General features: G+C 35.1%; 1 long non-coding RNA gene across 1 annotated transcript; it reads left to right on the top strand.

The window, feature by feature from the left end:
- Nucleotides 1–7,778: 7,778 nt before the first annotated feature.
- On the top strand, nucleotides 7,779–13,163 carry LOC140528084 (uncharacterized). Its single transcript, XR_011975071.1, has 3 exons — nucleotides 7,779–7,866; nucleotides 10,341–10,474; nucleotides 11,467–13,163. It is a non-coding gene; the product is annotated as an uncharacterized lncRNA (long non-coding RNA).
- The last annotated feature ends 8,473 nt before the right edge of the window (nucleotides 13,164–21,636 follow it).

Raw genomic sequence — 21,636 nt, 5'->3', positions numbered from 1 at the left:
AACTCAGGTTTTATTTTTTTAACTTAAAACTTTCTCTGTGAAGACAGAGACAAGGATCATTTTGTTTTAATTTGAAATTTCATTAAATGAAAATTTCTCCCAAACCCCCTCCCACACTGCCAAAAGAAACAATGTCTATACTAGTAAATGGAGCGACATCACGCTTTAAGCCATTAACCTGTAGTGAAGGAGCCAAGCCAAAATGTTGGAAAGCACAGTGACTCATATTTAGGAGCAAAACGCAGAGCAAGTAACTGATCGCCTTCCTTTCTCCCTAGTCTTCTTTCTCCCAAAGCAGTGTATTATTACAGATAATCTATAATGAATAAGGGACAATGCATTTTGTATTCAAAATATACACACATTTGCCAAGTTTACTGAACCCATGATTTTTCAAGATAAAAGATACAAATATTTATTTGAAAAATGACATAATTAAGAGGGGCTTACTACAGAGCAGTCATACAATGCTGTTCAGCCAAACCACAATGCTATTAAACAGGTTACACAGACAGACACCTATTGTCAAATAGAAATAAGATTAGTTGAACTCAAAACTGTGCCAGGAAACCTTTTTCATGCTTCAACAGAGCATAATTTGTTTGAAGTAATGATGACTAGTTATGTGTAATTATCTGATTATTGAAAAAAAACTTGCCTAAACAACTTTGGTATATTGCATTATAAGGTTTCATTTAGTCTCTGGATTATTTAATGTTTATGCAGTTCTGAGACAAACTGCACAATTCAAAACCAATTAAAAGATTTGCCCAGATCACCCATAACTTGCAAATTGGCATAACATGGCAGGATACTTATTAAAGTAGGGATTTTTGGGGGAGGGGGAGGGTGGTGGAGTCTTTGAAAAATAATTAAGTTTTCCAGAAGGGGACCAGTTTATAAATCTACGGTCAATGGGATTGATTCATGAAATTATATCAGTTTTAATATAAAGTTGCATCACTCTATCTCTTGTGTAGGTTGACTTTTAAAATGTATGAGGGAAGGCACCTTATATTGCGTAAATGAGAATAATCAGTCAGTGTCTAGTATAGCCTTGCAAGTAAGTACAAAACATTTGCTATCCCACACAGAGGTTTTACCAGCCTGCCTGTCCTGATGGAGATATAAGAAATATAACCAGTACTCATCTGGCAGAAATCATGCCTTCTTGCTGGACAAGTAGGAAAATAAACATTCAAGGTGATTACTATGACTTGGGACTGGTGGTAGATTCTCTGTTCAGGAACAAGCACCTCTAAAATATTGTTGCTGACAGACATTAGAAGAAAGCAACTCAGTCAAGTTTAAATTGCTATTAATAGTCCTAAGTCCCTAGTTTTTAGATGAAATACCTTTGAAATTGAGCTCTTCTCTGTCCACCAAGCTAACCTGACTGATGGAGATCACCATGTCTTTCAGTGTAGGAAGGGCTAAAAGGACAGATGCCTAATTGACATCTCTTTGAGGTTGTATGCACAAAAGAACCATCTTTGCATTAGAAGCTAAAGTTATTATTTACAATGTTGTTTTCATAGCTTTGTGTTCTTTGTGACTTTAGATCTGAGTCTGACTCTATACGAGCAACCGTGGTTACTCTACTCACAACTTGCCATTCACTCTGTTCCAGAAGTTCATGACCTGTGTCCATATAGATAGACTTTAACAAGTCTATCAACATGAATGGAGGTAAAATGCATTCTTATTTTCCCTAACCTCTAACTAACATTTTCCTCCAAATTGGAATAAGCAAAGTCATATCAGTAGTACCTATAATTTTATCAGGGAAAGAATCCCAGATATTTTTCTATCACACTATAGGTATTGCAGCTATCTCAAAATTTGCTTTATACTCATCACTAATTTGCCATGATTATAGAGTTTAGGCCTATCCCTAGATCACATATGATTCTAGTCTTCCTTTATACTAACAGGATTTCAGTATAAATAATTTTCTTTGCAATCTAATGTATTATATTTTATTTATTTAAAAACATTCTTTTGAGAAGGGATCCATAGATTTCATCAGACTTCTAAAATATACATGACATAAAAATGACTAAGATCCCCTAGTCTATTCATAATGGAGATTTTTTCCAATTGACTTGATTAGAAAGTTATGACCACGTTGGCTTTAGTAACAATCTTTAAGTTGCCATTTCCTCAAAGATCTCAAACACTGATGATGCTTTATTCAAGTATCATTTTCTACCTGACACCTTTCCAAATACCCCCATTATAGTTAATGTTCTCCCCACGCTCATAGAAATTGCTTTGTATTTGCTTTTTACATAAGCTAACATGTCATTTTCCCCAATTCAAATGTAAGCCCTTAAGAGAAGGACCATTTTGGTTTGGTTTTTATATCATCCAAACCTAGTGTAGAGCTTAGTACAAAGTAATCACTTAATAAATGGTTATGGGATTATAGGAATACTTGTTGAATTAATAATTGATAAATATATCTGTTGAATTAATAATAATGTAATTCCAGTTTGTATTTATATATAACATTTTAAACTTTTCAAAACTCTTTTCCTAACTCATGTTCTTTAAAGCTGTCTAGCTGGACTTTTGCTTCAATAGAGGAGCTTTATTACCCTCCAGAAATCCTCAGTATTGACCACATTGGTGGAACCTGAGTCTGAATACATTCTTGAAAAATATCTTCTGCATACAAAACAGATTTTTTAAAGCATGGAAACATACTAAAATGAAGGGGAAAGGATGACTTGGACAGAGACCTCTCCACATTTATCTGGGTAGTAAATTTAAGACATTTTTTGATTGTTTAACTATCACTCCTCTCCAATGATATAGTTAGGAACTGCTTCTTTTCTGCCATGTTGCAATTTTATTCAATTCATAGAAAAGATGCATAGCAATGATTTTCACATTATCATATCTATTCAAAGTGGTAGATGAATATACCTGTATTTTACAGCTTAACGTACTGCCATATATTTTACAGAGAATAGGTATTGCACAATGGCTAAAGAGACAGGAAAACTTGAGTTAAATCCTGCCTATAATATACTATGCTTTGCAAGTCATTTGATCTCTCATTACTCTAGACAACTCTTTAAGACTTTAAGTTGAAGATAACCTCCTGACATACATTGGCAGAATTATATTCCTCTTCTGTGAATGCTCTATAGCAAAGAAATTATAGATCCAGTTCCTATACTACTTCTATGTCTATTTCTGTATTGTCTATAGATGGTTCTATAAAAGGGGTACCACTGATCCATCAGTAAGATATGAACTTTGAGGGTTTGTATTTTCTTTTAGTAGTAATGCTAAATTTTGGTTATTTTATCTACAAGTCTCTTGTCTCATTACTATGAGTAGCAAATCTTTGGAGTAACGATTGATTGGCATGTAATCTATGTCTAGAAAGTAGTGAAATGCCAACTGGGATTGAACCTATTACTTTGGCCTAATTAGGACCTTGCCAAAACAAGTTTTTAAAACTGATCATATACCATACACACTCCATAAATACATAAGGGCTAGACAAATGCATATACATATATGAGCCAAATTAAAGTAATATTTTACCATGACACAATTCTGAGGCAGTTTTGGCATGACTTAAAACAAAGGTGTAAACAGAATCTAGGTTCCTGAAGTTGATGATTTGTTTCTCCTTTTTGTGGAGATCACTTAAGCAAATGTTGGTTATTTACATGCCTACTATGGATAAGGTTCTACTCTCAGGCAGGGGATGCAAAATAAGTCAACCATTATCTCTGACCCCAAGATTGTAGTCTAGCAGGAATGAAATAGGATATGTATAGCAATAAATATAATAGAAAGTTGTATATGAGTCACAAAGTACATTGAAAGTTTATAGGTCTAATATTTGACAGGACATCAACTGCTACAAATAACAATATACATGTAATTGTTTTGTAGAGTAGTGCCTTTGGGTCTTTGGGAGTGATATTCTTCCCAAAACTCTAGTTAAATATCAAAATCTAACCTGCCAGATTGGTGAGCAAAAAGGGGTCATTATACTGACAATCAATTGATCAAACTGATCAACAAGCATTGTAATACCTGACGTATACTATTTATCCTAAGTGACAGAAATAGAAAGAAAATACAAAAACAATCTTTGCCCTCAAAGAGCTTAAAATCTAATGACAGTCCTTCTTTTTTTTTTTTAAATTAAGAAGACAGGAAGTTTTTCTCATGTTAGAGGTAGTGGCCAGCTTCTTATAACACTGAGATGCATGTTTTATAATTCAACTTCTGAAATAGAATGTTGAGACATACCAAAAAAATGGAATTTCCCCAATGGTATACATTTAACACTATATATTTTTTATGAATAATGCCTTGTCATGGCAGAGGGACTTGTATTGCTAAATGAAACTATAAACTTTGCCATGCAGGGTTACTCAAGACAGATAAGTCATGGTGGAGAGTTCTGATGAAAGGTGATCTATTGGAGGAGGAAATGGCAAATCACTTCAGTGTCTTTGCCAAGAAAATCCCATGGACAATAATAAACTGATAAAAGAGATGCCATTGGAAGATAAGCCCCTTAGATCAGAAGGTATCCAATATACTACTAGGGTAGAGCAGAGGGTAACTACAAGTAACTCCTGTTGAAGCATCTGGATCAAAAGCCAAAGGAAGCTCAGCTATAGATGCATCTGATGATGAAAGAAAAGTCGCATGGTGTAAAGATCAATATTGCATAGGAACCTGGAATGGAAGCTCTATGAACCAAGAGAAGGTGGAAACCCAGAAGGTGACTCTATATATGAACATCATCAGATGATCAATATAGATATTGGATTGATTATATATTTTGCAGGCCAAAGTGGAGAAGCTGTCCATATAGTAAGTTTAAACAAGATCTGGAGCTAACTGTGGCTCAGATTATAAGCATCTTATTGCAAAATTCATTTAAATTGCAGAAAGTGGGGAAACCATCAGACCATATAAGTATGACCTAAATAGCATCCTTTATGAATATGAAGCAGAAGTAGTAAAGTTAAAGGATTAGATCTGGTAGATAGAGTGCCTGAAAAACCATGGACAGAGGTTTGTAATGTTGTAGAGGAGAAAGCCACAAAAACATTCTGAAGGAAAAGAAGAGTAAGAGAGTAAACTGGTTTCCTGATGTACCTTTACAAATTGCTGAGGAAACAAGGAAAGTAAAAAGAAAAGGAGAAAGGGAAAGATATGCCCAACTGACGCAGAATCCCAAAGAATAGCAAGAAAAGAGAAAAACGTTTTCCTACATTAGCAATACAAAGAAATAGAAAAAAAATCAATAGAATGTGAAAGAAACAGTTTTAATAATTTAGAATTATCAAGTGAAAATTTGAAGCAGAAATGGGCATGATAAAAGACAAAATTGACAGGAATTTAACAAAAGCAGAAGAGGCTAAAAAGAGGTGACAAGAATACAAGAAAGAACTCTACAAGAGAGATTTTAATATCACTAATAACAACTTTGTTGTGGTTAGTGATCTAGAGGACATCCTGGAGAATGAAGTCATTCATTGGACCTTAGGAGGCATTGCTAACAGAAAGACTAGTGGAGGTGATGAAATTCTGACTGAGCTACTTAAAATCCTAAAAGATGATGCTGTTAAAGGGCTGCACTCAATATGCCAGCAAATTTGGATAACACAAAATTGGTCATGGATTGGAAGATGTGAGCTTACATCTCAATCCTAAAGAAGGCAATGCCAAGGAATGTTCAAATTATTGAATAATTGCAATTGTTTCACAAGCAAGAAAGGTTATGCTTAAGATTCTGCAAGCTAGGTTTCAGCAATATGTAAGATGAGAATTACCAGAAGAGTAGGCTGATTTTTGAAGAGGCAAAGGAACTGGGCACCAAATTGCCAATATTCACTGGATTATGGAGAAATCAAGAGAGTTCCAGAAAAAAAAAAACACAGACAAAATCATCTACTCCTGCTTCATGAACTGCATTAAAGCCTTTCACTGTGTGGATCACAAAATGTGACAAGTCCTTAAAGAGATGAGAGTGCCAGATCATTTCATTTGTCTCCTAAGGAACCTGTATGTGGACCAAGAAGCAACAGTTATAACCAAACATGGAACCTTGGATTGTTTTAAGATTGGAAAAAGAGAATGACTAAGGTCTATAGTGTCACTTTGCTTTATAAAATTATATGCCAAGTACTTAATGTAAAATGCCAAGGTAAGTCAAAGGCTGGGATCAAGGTTGCTAGGAAAAATATCAGCAATCTCAGTTATGCAGTTGATGCCACTCTGGTGACAGAAAATGAAGAGGAATTAAGAAGCCTTTTGATGAAAGTGAAAGAGGAGAGTGTTAAACCTAGATTAAAGCCTGACACCAAAATAAAAAGCAAAACAAAACAAAAAACAAAAAACAAAAAAAACTTAAATGTTGACAACTTGTCCCACAGCTTCCTGGCAAATAAAGAGAGAAGAAATGGAAGTAGTGTCAGATTTTATATTCTTGGACTAAAAGATCACTGCCAGTGGCAACTGCAGTCATCAAATTAAAATATGCTTACTCCTTGGAAGGAAAGCTATGTAAAATCTGTACAGCATATTGAAAAGTGGAGACATCACCTTGTTGACAAAGGTCCATATGGTAGCAATTTAAGGCTGTGAGAGTTACACTATAAGGAAAGCCGAGTGCCACAGAATTGAAGCTTTAGAATTGTGGTGCTGCAAGAGACTTTTGAGAATCCCTTGGACAGCAAGGAAATCAGATCAGACAATACTTAAAGAAATTTACTCAGGCTATTCACTGGAATTTCAAATACTGAAGCTGAAGCTTAAATATTTTGGCCACATGATGAGATGATGGGACTCATTTAAAATACTTTGATGCTGGGAAAAACTGAAGGCAAAAGGAAAAAGGGACAACAGAGGAAGAGATGGATAGATAGTATCATGGAAACAATGAACAAGAACTTGGACAGATTTCAAGAGATAGTGACAGATAGGTGGGCCAGGCAAGCGATGGTCCATGAGTCATGAATAGTCAGACATAACTGAATGACTGAATGGCAGCAATCACAGTATATTTAATAGTCTGAAGTTTGCTTCAGCCTTTCCTGATTTCTCCAGTTGTTGGTGCTCTCTTTCTCCTCAAATTCTCTTGTATTTGTCTATTTACAAGTTGCATTCCTCAATAGATGTTAAGCTCCTTAAAGTCAGAGACTTTCCCATTTTTGCATTTTTTCTCCAGTTCCTGAGTTCCTTGTACATAGTAGGTGCTGAATAAATGTATTTGAATTAAATCTATACACAGAAGAAAAAGTACAAATCAATACATATCCATTAAATGCCTACTATTTTTCCACAAGCTTATATTCCACTGGGGGTTGAGGGATGGTGTTGGTGACAGATAAGAATATAAAAGATATATAAAAATTAAATTTTAAGTGTTTTGGGGTGGGGTAGGCACTATATCTGGGGAATCAGTAAGTTTCAGATATCTGAACTCCCCAATCCATCCTATACTCATCAAGATTCATGATTTGGTGACCCTTGAGTTAGCTCCTTTTAAATGGATAAATGTATCTCAGATTTGGAAAATAGAAAATTATGCAATTCCCCAATTCAAGTTTTCTCTCTTCATCCATGCCCTTCAACATTCATAGTTACCATTTTAACTGCATAACATGATTATATAATTTGTAATTTTAAAGTCCTTGAAACTCCGCTCAGGATAAGTTACATGTTTGTGAATAGCCTGAAGGAACCTTACTTGCTTATAAAAGTTCATGTGTTTCCTTTACTTTAGAGCTTTCTTTCCTTTGGAATTTCACCTTATACATCCAGTGATGTCTTATGCCAGGCTTCATGTCTGGGGATGCAGGCCAGAAAAAATCAAAGGTATCTTTAAGTTCTTTTGGTTAAAACAAGTATTGGTGAAAAGGTGTTCTTACTGTTATCTCCAGGTGTCTTAATGAAATGCTAGAGATTGTCATCAGCATTCCCAAATCCTAGAGAACCCATCAGTTCTAATGAGGAAAATATTTCCAGGGCTAGGAAGAGAAATATTAACAGCAGGAACTGAAGGGCTTGATTGTCGTGGTTGGGAAAATATATTTTTTGCAACTCCAGAGCCAAAGTATAATCACTGAGTTGAAAAATCAGGTGACTTCAGTCCTCAAATTCCCTGTTAGCACAGTAAGTTTTTATGTTTTTTATATCTTCGTTGGTGGATGAGTCAATGTTTAAATGGTCATTCATCATTTACTATATAAAAGAAAAGCTATTACCTGAAACTCATTTTTACAGTTGCAGGCAAACTGAAATAATCATTTTCAAGGACCTAAAGCTGTTTCTTGAAGAATGTCATCATTTTATTCTTATTTTACTTACTACTTACTTATATTTGTATAGGAGCTACCCTTCCAGAGTTGCACCTTGCAAAATTCTGGCCATAGTTATTTTCACCCACTTCACCTGTTCTGCAAGTGGACAAAAAAAACTTTCACTTTCCACTAACCAAATTAATCTTTCAGACAGAACAAAAGAATCAGACCCAAGGCACAATTCAACAATAAACCGAGCTTTCTTTCATGCTGTGAAGTCTGTTCAAGTTGATATTGGATAGTTAGATGGCTACCGGGTTAGTCATGGAGCAGCCAATTGCATTTATTAACTGATGGCATCAGCACTAATATGCATTTCAGATACTCCTATCAAAAATAAGATTTTTAAAAAATATTCATGAAATGTATACTTCCTCCTTTATCAATGAGACATGAATAACTTGTACGCTATCGATACTTTGAATATTCATTAGACGATGATAGGTATTCACCACTAAGTTGGACAAACATCATCTGGTCCTAGTTTAGACTTGAAACTTCTTAAATGACTGCCATGATTGGACCAAAAATGTATCCTGCCATGGGTGTTTTCAGAGTAAGGTATGCAAAGTAGACTTATACTGGGCCAAATGCCAACTTTCAAAACAAGCTCATCCCAGGTACTGTAATGTCAAAATACATTCCTGGCATTCTTTCCATGAATAAGATGGGCTTGACAATGCTGGAACAATAAATTTAATTCAATCCTCTGGTTATTTTATCTATGTACTTCCACTTCCTTACTTCAGTGACCTATGACTTATTTCATTGATGATGGTCTTTCTTCCATGACCATAGATTACAACCATAGATAAAAACCACCCTCCCCAGTCATCATGTGATACTCTTGATAAGTTACAAAAATAATATATTGCTTAGTAACATTCCTTTAGTGAGATATTTCCATGGCCTTAGCTAGAATGATTCTTGCATGTTGTATATGTATTCTCACCAATTTTATTTTTGAAGTGTTCTTGGATAATTCATTGAAGAAGCATTTATTAACTGCCTAATATACTTGAGGCAATATGCTAGGTGGCAAGGATTCAATAAATGAATCAATATCTTTATCTAGAAGATTTACCTTGTCTTGGACAGAAACAACAGGTATTAAAATAGAAATGTATTCAAAGTATATAGAAAGAAGTTTCTGGGCCATGGAAAGGTACTAGTAACTGGAGAATCAGGAAGGGCCTCCTATAAAGTTGGTATTTGAGTTAATATTTAAAGGAGTTTAGGAACTGTATATGGAAGAAATGAGGATCAAAATCATTCTGAGTTTTCTAAACTTTCAATTGGCCTCCCTCTTCCTCTGTCCTGGAGCTTGTCTGGGTTACTTAGATGAACAGGGATGGCTCTGGAGGAGAAGTGAGGCTGGTGACCTGCACAGCCCTCCCTCACTCAAAACAAAATGCAAGTTATGTCATCATTTCTCTGATGTCATGATCTTCTTAAAAAATGAAAGACAAATACAACAACAAGCTAATGACACAGTCTTCAAAGAGCCAGGGCATTCTGCCATGGTTAGGCATCCGAGTAAGATTTTACTAGACAGTTATCTATATGACACCAAATTATTGTTGAACTCTCTTATGGGGATCAAGTTTGGAAGAATGTTGACCAGTTGGAAAGCATCCAGAGGAGAGCAGCAAGGATGGTAAAGGAATATATTGGTTGAAGAAGCTAGGGATGTTGAGCCTGCATGTGAGAACTCTCTTCAAATATCTCAAGGGCAGAGATGTGGAATTTAGCAATTCACAGGAATAGAATTTTAAAGAGCTAAGCAAGGAGCAATGGATGGTAGTAATGATATGTTTACGATTTATAGGATATATTGAAATGTGGAGAGATGGAGGGAGACCAATCAATTAGCTGACTAACAATAGTATGGTCTTGGGGTAATAAAAACGTAAATGATGGTCATAGCAATATGACATAAAAGAAAATGATAAATATGAATGGCATTATGAATTGCTTTCTATTACTTAGTGACTGACTGAATGCTGGAGGAAGTGGAAGGAGAAGAGTTGAGGATCATCATGAAATTTCGAGCATGGTTAACCAGAAGAATGGAAAGAAACAAGAACATCCAGAGGAAAATCTAGTTTGAAAAGAGAAAGGTGGTGAGTTTGAAGTGACAAATATTTAAATAGAGATGTCAAACAGACAGTTATAGCTGGAAGTCAGAAGTCTAGGAGAGAGGTTTGATTTAAAATATAGAGCTGGCTAATAGATGATGATTAAAGCCATGAAAGTAGAAGGGAGATATTTTTCCACTTTCTATAGAAAGCCTTCCCTAATCCTTCTTAATTCCAGTGCTTTCTCTTTTAAATTATTTCCTATTTATTCTGCATGTGCATACTTTGTATATATTTCTTTGCATGTTATCTCCCATATTAGACTGTAAGTTTCTTGAGGGCAGAGACTATCTTTTGCCTTTATATGTATCCCCAGTGCTTAGCACAGTGCCTCACATGTAACAAATGATTAGTAAATGTTTATTAAATTAGTTGAATGGAATTTTAAATTAATAAACATTTATTTTGTTTCCTCTTACTTTCCCCAAATTTAAAAAGGAGAGACAGAAACAGAAAATAATATTAATGATTAAAATTTTAATTAAAAATTAAAAGAAAAGGTTCCTGTAACAAATAAGTATCATTAAGCAAAACAATTTCTACATTATCTATGTGCAAAAATGTTTATCTCCCTCTATAACTCAAATCCAAGACCTCTCTGTCAGTGTTTGGTATTACATTTAGTGGAGTCAAACTCAACAAAAATGGATCCTTGTGGACTGCATATTGACTTAGAAAAACACAAATTAATATTATGTTGTATTGATTTTTTACTTTGTTAAGCATTTTAAAATTTCATTTTAATCTGGTTCCTCCTATAATCAGGAATTTTTCAGGTGGTCCACAGTTCATGAACTTGATCCCTCTGGTATAGTTCCTTATCAGGCCTTGTTTAGTTGATTGGAGTTCTTTAGTGTTTCAAAGTTGTTTGTCTTTACTGTTGTTATTAATTGTTCTCCTGGTTCTGCTCATTGCATTCTACATCAGCTTGTATATATCTTCCCAGATTTCTCTGAATCTATCCCTTTCACTTCCAGGGCTAGAGCCGAGATGGTGGACTAGAGGAAACAGTACATCTGAGTTCCCCAGGCAACTCAAATTCTGAAGCAACACATCCAACAAAATGTTAGAGTGAAATATTTATCCAACTCAAGACAATTTAGAAGGTTAGAAGGAAATATCTATGACGCTGGGTTAGGAGTCAGCCCAGATGTCATCTGGCAGCAAGACTAACTGTGGACCTTTGAGGAAGCAACAGCAGCAGTTTCAGAAGCTGTCAAGCCATGGACAATAAGGTGACCAGCCAGCTGGTCAGAAAAAGGTACAGGAGACCCTTATGTTAGAAATGGGAGCAGAACTGGGCTCTGTTTGGTAACTCCCTTGCCTATCCCCTCTTCCAGGTCACAATTCCAGGGTAGAGAGGAGCACTTTCTGTCTCAAGGGTTCAGGGACCCTTCCTGAGTAAGGACTAGAAAGCAGACCAAGAGAGCAATTAGCCACACCTCTCTTTGGAAGATGCCACCTTGGAAGCACTCAACATTTACAAAGTCCCAAGACTAGATCTGAAAAGAATAGTATGAAAAAACCTGAATCTTGGAACAGTGGCCTCCTACTCACCCCAAGAACAGAGCCCAACTTTAACATGAAGTTCAAAGTCAAGAAACAGACAAGAAAAATAAACAACAAAAAAAGAACCTGACCATGAAAATTAACTATGGTGAGAAGAAAGATCAAGATATAATAAACTCAGAAGTTAATGATGTCAAAATACCTATAAGCAAAGCCTCAAAGGGGAAAAAAAGTGAACTAGATACAGTTTCAACAAGAATTCCTGGAAGAGCTAAAAGGTGATTTCAAAAGTCAAATTAGAATGGTAGAGAAAAAATGGGAAAAGAAATGAAAACAATACAAACATATGAAAAAGTAATGTCTTGGTAAAAGAGACACAAAAAATACTGAAAAAGAATAATACTGAAAACCAAACAAACCACAGAATTGGCAAAATCATATAAGAGGTATAGAACTTCACTGATGAAAATAACTCCTTAGAAACAGAATTGGCCAATGGAAAAAGAAGTACAAAAGGTCAATGCAGAAAATAAATTTTTTGAAAATGAGAATGGGACATGTGAAAGCTAATGACTCCATAAGATATCAAGAGACAATAAAAACAGTCACAAAAATGAAATAATAGAAGAAAATGTGAAATATCTTATAAAAATTAATGTGGAAAATATATTGAGAAGAAACAATTTAGAAATTATTGGATGGCTATGATTAAAGAAAGAGCCTAGATATCATATTTCCAGAATTTATCAAGGTAAACTCTCCTCCCTCGCATAACCTGGAACCAGAGGGTAAAATAGATTTGAAAGAATCTACCAAATATTAGGAGTTATTTTGTGCCACTTGTATACCAGTAAAAGTGACAAACTAAATGAAATGGAATATATTTACTAATCTACACACACATATATACACATACACAAATATTGTCTAGATTGATAGAAGAGGAAATAAAATACTTATATAACTATATCTAAGGAAAATAAATTGAGTGAGCCATAAATGAGCTACCTAAAAAACAAATTCCAAGGCTGTATATATTTAAAAATGAATTCTACCACGCATTTAAAAAACAAGTACTACTAAAGAAATTGAAAACAATAGGGAAACAATCCTATCAAAAGGTATCCAATCAATTTCCTTTTATGACACAGATATGGTTTTGATACTGAAATTAGAGAGCAAATTCAAAGAAAGAAATTGATAGACCAATTTTTAATGGATGTTATTGAAAAAAATTAAATAAAATTTTAGCAAAGTGATTATAGTAATAAATAATTAAAAATTATACACTTTGAGCATGTAGAATTTATACTAGAAATGAAAGACTGGTTCAATATGAGGGAAATTTTAAGCATAATTAAGCATATCAATAATAAAAACAAAAACCATGTAATTATATCAATAGATGCAGAAAAAGCTTTTAACAAAAACAGCACCCTTTGGTATTAAAAACACTAGATATCACAGGAATAAATGGAACCATTCTTAAAATAATAAGTAGTATCTATCCAAAACCAAAGGCCAACATTGTCTGAAATGGAAATAAACTAGAAGCCTTTACAGTAATATCAGAGGTGATGCAAGAATGTCTATTATCACCAATATTATTCAATACTGTGCTAGAAACGCTAGCTACAGCAGTGAGACAAGAAAAAAGAAATTGAAGGAATTAGAATAGGTGATGAGGAAACAAAACCACAACTTTTTGCAGATTGTATGATGGTATATTTAGAGAACTCTGGAGAATCAACTAAAAAACTAGTTGAAACAATAAAAATGTTAGTAAAGTTGCAGGACATAAAACAGACCCATATAAATCATCAACCTTTTTCTATACTACCAACAAAACCCAGCAGGAAGAGATAGAAAAAGAAATTCCTTTTAAAATAACTACAGGCAATATAAAAGATTTGCAGCTCTAACTGCCAAAATCAATCAAAGGACTACATGAACACAATTACAAAATAATTTTCACAGAAATAAAGATAGATCTAAACTGGAAAAAATATTAATTGCTCATAGGCAGGTCAGGTCAATATGATAAAAATGACAATTCTAAATAAATTACTTTACTTCAGTGCCATATTAATCAAAGTACCAAAGAATTATGTTATAGAACTAGAAAGAATAGCAGAATTCATCTGGAAGAACAAAATGTCAACCATATGAAAGAAATAAATGAAAAAAACCATGAAAGATGGTAGCCTAGCCATACTTGATTTCAAACTATATTACAGACTTTAATCATCAAAATACTCTGATACTGGCTAAGAAATGGAGTGGTAGATGAGTGGACTATATTAGCTTTACAATATACAGAAGTAAATGACCATAATAATCTAGTATTATTCAAGCTTTTGAGGCAAGAGCTTGTGACAAAAATTCCTTGGAATACTGGAAAGCAGTTTGGCAGAAACTAAGCATAGACCAACATCTTACACTACACAGAAAAACAAGGTCAAAATGGGTATATCATTTAGTCATAAAGGGTAATATCATAAAAAATAAAGGAGGAGAGCATGGACAAATTTGTCTGTTAGATCTATGAATAAGGGAAGAGTTGATGACAAAAAAGAGATAGAATCACAGAAAGTAAAATGGGTCATTTGTTTCACATGAAATTCAAAAGCTTATTACAGGCAAAATTAGAAGGAAAGCAAGAAAACAGGAAAAAATTTTATGGTAAGTTTCTCTGATAAAATCTTCATTTCTCAAATATATAGGTAATTGAGCTGATGTAAAAAAAAGAGTTATTGCCCCATTGATAAATGGTCAAATATAAATAGGCAGTTTTCAGAAGAAGAAATCAAAGCTATTAATAGTTATATGAAAATGTTCTCTAAATCACTATTGATTGGAGAAATGAAAATTACAACAACTCTGGAGTAACACCTCATACCTATCAGATTGACTGACATGACAGAAAAAAAATAACAAATGACAGAAGTGGTATGGAAAAATAGGAGCACTAATTGTCTTGTATTGTGAACTGGTCCAGCTATTCTGGAGAATAATTTGGAACCATGGCCAAATTGTTATAAAACTTCATATGCTTTGACATAGCAATATCACTTTGAGGTCTGTATTCCAAAGACATCAAAGAAAAGGGAAAAGAACCTATTTGTACAAACATATTTATAGTGGTTCTTTTCATGGTGTCAAAGAACTGGAAATTAAAGGATCAGTCATGATTTGAGGAATGGTTAAATAAGTTGTGGTATGTGATTGTGATGGAATATTATTGTGCAATAAGGGGGATGGTTTCAGAAAGACCTGGGAAGACATATATTACTTAATGCAAAAGTGAGCAGAACCAGGGGGAAATAGTACACAGTGACAGCAGTATTGTAAGGGTGATCAGCTGTGAAAGACTTAGCTACACTGATCAAGACAGTGATCTAAGACACTTCCAAAGAACTGGAATGATGCAAAATGCTATTCACTATCAGAGAGAGAACTAATGAACTATTAGTGCAGATTATAGCATACTTTTTCAGTTTTATTCTTTTTGTTTTTACAAATGGCTAACATGAAAATATATTTTACATGACTTTGCATGTGTAATTGATGATGTATTTGCTTGCCTGAAGGTTTTGGGGGAGGGGCAGAAGAGAGGTAGAGAATTTGGAATTTAAATTTTTAAATGCTAAAAAATAAGTGAATCATAAGTATAAAAGAACCTATCCCTTTCACCATTTCTTACAACATAATAGTAATAGATTTTATTCATAAGACAGAAGTTGTCCAACCATTCTCCAATTAATGGGCACCCTTTAGTTTCCAGTTTTTGCCACCAGAAAAAGAGCTACTATAAAAAAATTGTAATCATCCATTCTTTTCGTCTTTCCTTATCCTCCGTGGGGTATAGTCCTGGTAGAGGTATCTTTGGGTTACAAGGTATAGTGACTTTATTTTTGGCAGAGTTGCCAATTAATTTCAGAAAAGCTACACCAGTTCACAACTTCATACCTCCACCAACAAAACAACAATGTACCAATTTTCCCAGATGTCCTTCTAACACTTTCCTTTTTTGTGTATTTTTGTTCCCTTTGCAAATCTGATGGGCATGGTGAGACATCTCAGAGTTGCTTTAATTATTAATAATTTGAAAATTGTTTATATGACTATAGGTAGCTTGTTTTTCTTCTTCTGAAAAGTGCCCTCTTCACATCCTATTATTCATATTCTATCATATTAAACATTTATCAACTGGGGAATGAATTTTATCCTCATACATTTTGATAATTTCTCAATATATTTTAAAAATGAGACCTTTATGAGAGAAACCTGTTGCAAATATCTGCCCCCCTCAAGTTGCTTGCTTCCTTCTAATTTTAGATACATAAATTTTGTTTTCATAAAAAATTTATATAAAAAAATTGTTCATTTTATCATCCATGATTACCTCTATCTTCTGTTTTGTTTCCTACACATAGGTTGGAATGATATTTCTTGTTTTCTAAGTATTTTTTGATGTCATTCTTTATGTCTAAGTCACTCACCCTAGCTTTTCTTGGTATGCATGTGAAATGTTGGTCCTACCTAGTTCCTACAAGTGAATCATTTGACAGTGCCAAAGACTTTGATAGCAATTTCTTTTCAGGGTCTTTGTTAGCTCTGGCTGCTAAGGAGGCAGAAGTTATGGTACCTGTAGAAGAACTTTCCAGCTAGGATACATAGAGGGGTTGCTTCCTTGGACTGGATTTGGGGGGTGCTTACTCCCAGGGCTCTTAAACTTACTTTACAGCATATGACCAATTGTTTGGCAGTTGCTATGGGGTGGTGGCAGGGATGGCAGGTCCCTTCTCCACACAAGTTATTCCCCTCCATCATTATGCTTAAATAGTTTGATTTGGTTTGATCTTAGTTGTACCATTGGTCAAGTCTTCATTCTAAAATATCAAAATCAGATTTTGCTGAATGAATTGATTTTGTAAGAGACAATAAGTCACATTGGTGGTTTTGTGCAATAATTATCTAGAACTGAGCTCATGCTTTTTTTCTCCTACCTGTGCTCCTCTTTCTAATAACAGTTTCTATCAATAGTCACACTACATAAAACCTTGCTTTTCTTTCTGACTCTTTTTTTCCACTCATTTCTCATCAATCAAACAGTGGATCTTTCCTCAGTGTCCCTTCCCAGTAATGACAAGTCTTATTGACTTGTCTATAGTATTGAACTGTTAAGGGACTTGTCCCACGTCACACAAATTGTATCATATTGTATGTACAAGAAATATGCATATACGTTTGAATATCTAATCATAGTCCAAATTCTTCCTCTTCTCCTGCTTTCACACTAACATATAGGTCCTCAATACCACCTATCTGAATTATTGCCAATCTCCCAATGCCTTTTCCCCCACTGAAATCCAATGTTTGTAAGTGTTGATAGCTATATCTTTCTTATAAAGAAGGTAATACATAAACTTGCTCAGACCTGATGGTATTTATGCATGTGTAGTTCTCAGGTTATTCCCATCTACAAAAATTATTCCCTAGCTCCCTATCACTTAACAAATTCAATTTGCAATCGTTTTATCTCTCGGATTTTTCTTATATCATTCCTTTCTATATACTCTATGCTTTAGTGTAGTTAAACTTGCTTCCGTCTCATCAAATGGAATCTGGAACCTGTTCTCTCTGGAATTCTGCCTCTTGTCAGTCTGCTGCTCGTGGCTAGCTAGGCAACGGTCTGAAGACAAGTATAGAGGCTAGTATGTCCCATAGTCCTGTCTTCACCAGCTGAATTCCTGACCAAGCTTTAAACCTCAATTCAAATGCTACCTTTCTCTCCATCTAAAGAAGTAATCTGATATTATTGTGTTACTGTCATCTGTGCAATTTAAACATTTTCCTGTGTACAAAATTTGTAATTTGTACTGTTTGCAATAAATTTCAATTTCATGTTTTCCCACAGGGATTCAGTAAAATTCTTTTCTTTTTTTTTTAATTTTATTTTTCATTTTTAACAGTTTATAACAGAAAAAACAATTCAAACTTTTGGCCAGGTGATACATCTTTTTAAAGCATTTACAATATGGACCACAAAAGAATTTTTAAAAAAATATTAACCAACTGAGACACAAATAATATTTATGTTGCTAACTTCACATGCTCTTGACCTAATTGTCTCCCCAGTATTACTAAGAATTAAAGGACCCTAACTTTATGTTGTTGGTCTAAAGTCCTATGCCTAATAGCTTAATTTTACACTTAACCTTGGATGTTCCTCTACCAATAATGTATAATTTAATAGATCTAGTATTAAACTTACAAACCTTTTGATTATAGGAAATTGCCACTAAGAATAGGGACATTGCAGGGACATAATATCTCCCCACCTTCATTTCAGTTCCAGGCAGGATTAGATTGTCCACTTGCATTGTCAGGCTTAAAGTCTGCCAGGTGTTAGTGGGGAAATTGAGTCAGGAGAATCCTACCTCAGCCCAGGCTGAACAGCTGCTCTCCCACCCTTCCCATGAGATCACCTTTTAAAGTTCATACCAGCATCTCACCAGCTTACTGGCATCATGTATTGGAGGCTCAGACCACCTTTCTTGATATTTATACTTGGAGTTAGATTCAGAAAAACAGTCATTTAATAGTCCCATAGCACCTAAAAATGGCAAGTTCCAATAACCAGGTTTCAAATATGATTATAATTTCACTTTGGCTAAGGAACATCTTTTGAGGCAAATCTTAAGTGGCTTACATGCTTTTCTATACAAATTTACCATTAAAATCTTAACTTTTCCATCAATGCCAAATTTTACCCGAGGTTACCTTCCTCTAGGAAATTTAGACTAAAATTCTTTTCCCCAAATTAAAGATGTCATTGATTTATTCTTAGTAATTAATTCAGTCAATTGTTTTAATACTAATTTCTTTTACCTCACTTTGTAACATGTCCAATTTTTCTTCCCATCACTCCCCTCCCCCTGATTCCTAATACCTTGCATTCTGATTACTCCTTCCCTCAATGTATCCTCCCTTCTATCACACCCCACCCTTCCTTTATTCCCATCTTCTCTCCTTTCTTGTAGGGCAAGATAAGTTTCTATACCCCATTCCCTGTATTTCTTATTTCCTGATTATATGCCATAAAAATTCTCAACTTTTGTTGCTAATACTTTGAATTCCAACTTCTCTCCTTTCCCCCTCCTTCCCCAGCCCCACTGAGAAGGCAAACAATTCAATACAGACTAAATATGTGTTGTTTTGCAAAAGACTTCCATGATAATCATGTTGTGTAATACTAATTATATTGCCCTCTGTCCTCCCTTATTTTTCCCCCCACAATTGACCTTGTCCCTTCTTGAAAGTGTTTATTTCTAGTGACTCCCTTCTCCCATTTGCCCTCCCTTCTAGCATTCTCCTTACCCCACTTGTCACCTCATCTCCTACTTTCCTGTGGTGTGATATAAATTTTCATATCAAATTTAGTGAGCATGTTATTCCCTCCATCAGCCACATGTGGAGAGAATAGCTTTATTTTTCCCCTCTCCCCTTCTCCATTTTCTCTTCCATTGAAAAAGATTTTTCTTATCTCTTTTATGAGTTATAGCCTGCCCTGTTCCATTTCTCCCTTTCTCTTCCCAGTATTTTCCTCCTTCATCCCTTAATTTTTAATTTATTTTATTTTATTTTATTGTTTTGTGTGGGTATCTTCTCTTCTGATTCAACACACCCTGTACTCTCTGTATATGTGTATGTGTGTGTGTGTGTATGTGTATGTGTGTGTGTACAATCTCTCCATCTACCCAAATACTGAGAAATGATTCAAGAGTTATAAATATTTTCTTTCCATGTAGTAATGTAAACAGTTCAGCTTTAGAGAGTCTTTTATGACTTTTCTTTCCTGTTTACCTTTTCATGCTTCTCTTGATTCTTGTCTTGGGAAGTCAAATTTTCTATACAGATCTGATCTTTTCCTCAATATGAATGATTGAAAGTCCTCTGTATCATTGAATGATTATTTATTCCCTTGAAGCATTATACTCAGATTTGCCGGGTAGGTGATTCTTGGTTTCAATCCCAGTTCCTTTGACCTCTGAAATATCCCATTCCAAGCCTTCAATCTCTTAATGCTGAAGCTGCCAGATCCTGTGTTATCCTGATTGTATTTCCACAATACTCAAATTGTTTCTTTCTAGCTGCTTGCAGTATTTTCTCCTCGATCTGGGAAGTCTGAAATTTGGCCACAATATTCCTTGGAGTTTCTCTGTTTGGGTCTCTTTCAGGAGGTGATCAGTGGATTCTTTCAACATTTATTTTGCCCTCTGGTTCTAGAATAGCAGGACAGTTTTCCTTGATAATTTTGTGGAAGATAATGTCTAGGCTGTTTTTTTGATCATGGCTTTCAGGTAGTCCCATAATTTTTTAATTGTTTCTCCTGGATCTATTTTCCAGGTCAGTTGCTTTTCCAATGAGATGTTTCATATTATCTTCTATTTTTTCAAATTTTTGGTTTTGTTTACTAACTGCTTGGTTTAACTCATAGTCATTCGTTCTCCTGAACTCAGTTCTCTTTTTCAACGATTTGTTTTGTTCAGTGAGCTTTTGAACATTTTCCCAGCCAGTTACCTGACTTCTTAGTTTCCTCTGCACAACCACCTTGCCTCTAGTTCCACCAAACCAACACTGGGGGCCTGAGATTCAGATGAGCTGCTCCAAATCCTCAGGGGCTTTAGGTAGGGGCAGGGCTGCTATTCAGTGTGAGATTAAGTTCAGCTGCTCAGGAGAGGGCAGGGCAGCCACACAGGGCTCAGTTCCCTCAGGGGGTTTACAATGACACCTTCAACAATGGGTGCGGGCTGCTGCCTGCTTTGAGAGGCCCTTCTGCTGCTGCCTCTACTGCTGCCACCTGAGGAGGCCCGAGTTATGAGGACACCCCTCTTCCCTCTCAGCCAGCTGAAAAGACCCACTCACTGACCTTTGGTGCCTGTAGGTTAAGGGATCCATGCTGCCGCTGGAGATTCTGTCCCTGAAGCCTGCTCACATCTGCTCCTTTTGGTGCTGCATGGCCAAGTCAGCTCTGGGCTCTGCTCCAGGTCTGGTGTGTGATCAACCTTTCCCATTGGTTTTTCAGGTCACTCTGGACTACAAATCTCCTCCACTCTGTTATTCTGTGGCTTCTGCTGCTCTAGAATTTGTTGAGAGTTCTTCTTTATGGGTATTTTGTGGGCTGTGGGGTAAGAGCTAGCATATGTGCATCTTTCTACTCTGCCATCTTGCCTCCACCCCCTACCACTCAGTGAAATTATTAAAAAATGGTTTAAAAAAGACAAATAAAGACCCCCATTCTTCTTCAACCCCTGACTCTTATGCCAAGATATATCAGTTAATTTTAATGTATAAATCCTAGGAGAAATAAATATTTTCAAACCTCATTTCTGAGTTTTTCCTTTTTTCTAATGTAACTGTAACTTCTTCCCTTTCCAGTTTCATTCTGTTGTTCTAAAAATGAGAGATTCTTATGAGTTGTATGTTATTTTCTTTTTGTTTTGGCGATCTGTTACCATCTTCACTTTTATACTTATTGTAATTATTTTTTTTAATCACATCATAAATACGTTAACTAATATAATTAAGGCAGTTGATAGATTACAGTTCAAGAGGTAGGTTGGGAAAGAAGT

This window comes from Notamacropus eugenii, chromosome 1 (assembly GCF_028372415.1).
Source record: "Notamacropus eugenii isolate mMacEug1 chromosome 1, mMacEug1.pri_v2, whole genome shotgun sequence".
Taxonomy (NCBI): Eukaryota; Metazoa; Chordata; class Mammalia; order Diprotodontia; family Macropodidae; genus Notamacropus; species Notamacropus eugenii.
Note: the sequence above shows the minus strand (reverse complement) of the source record. Positions and strands in the feature narration are given on the sequence as shown.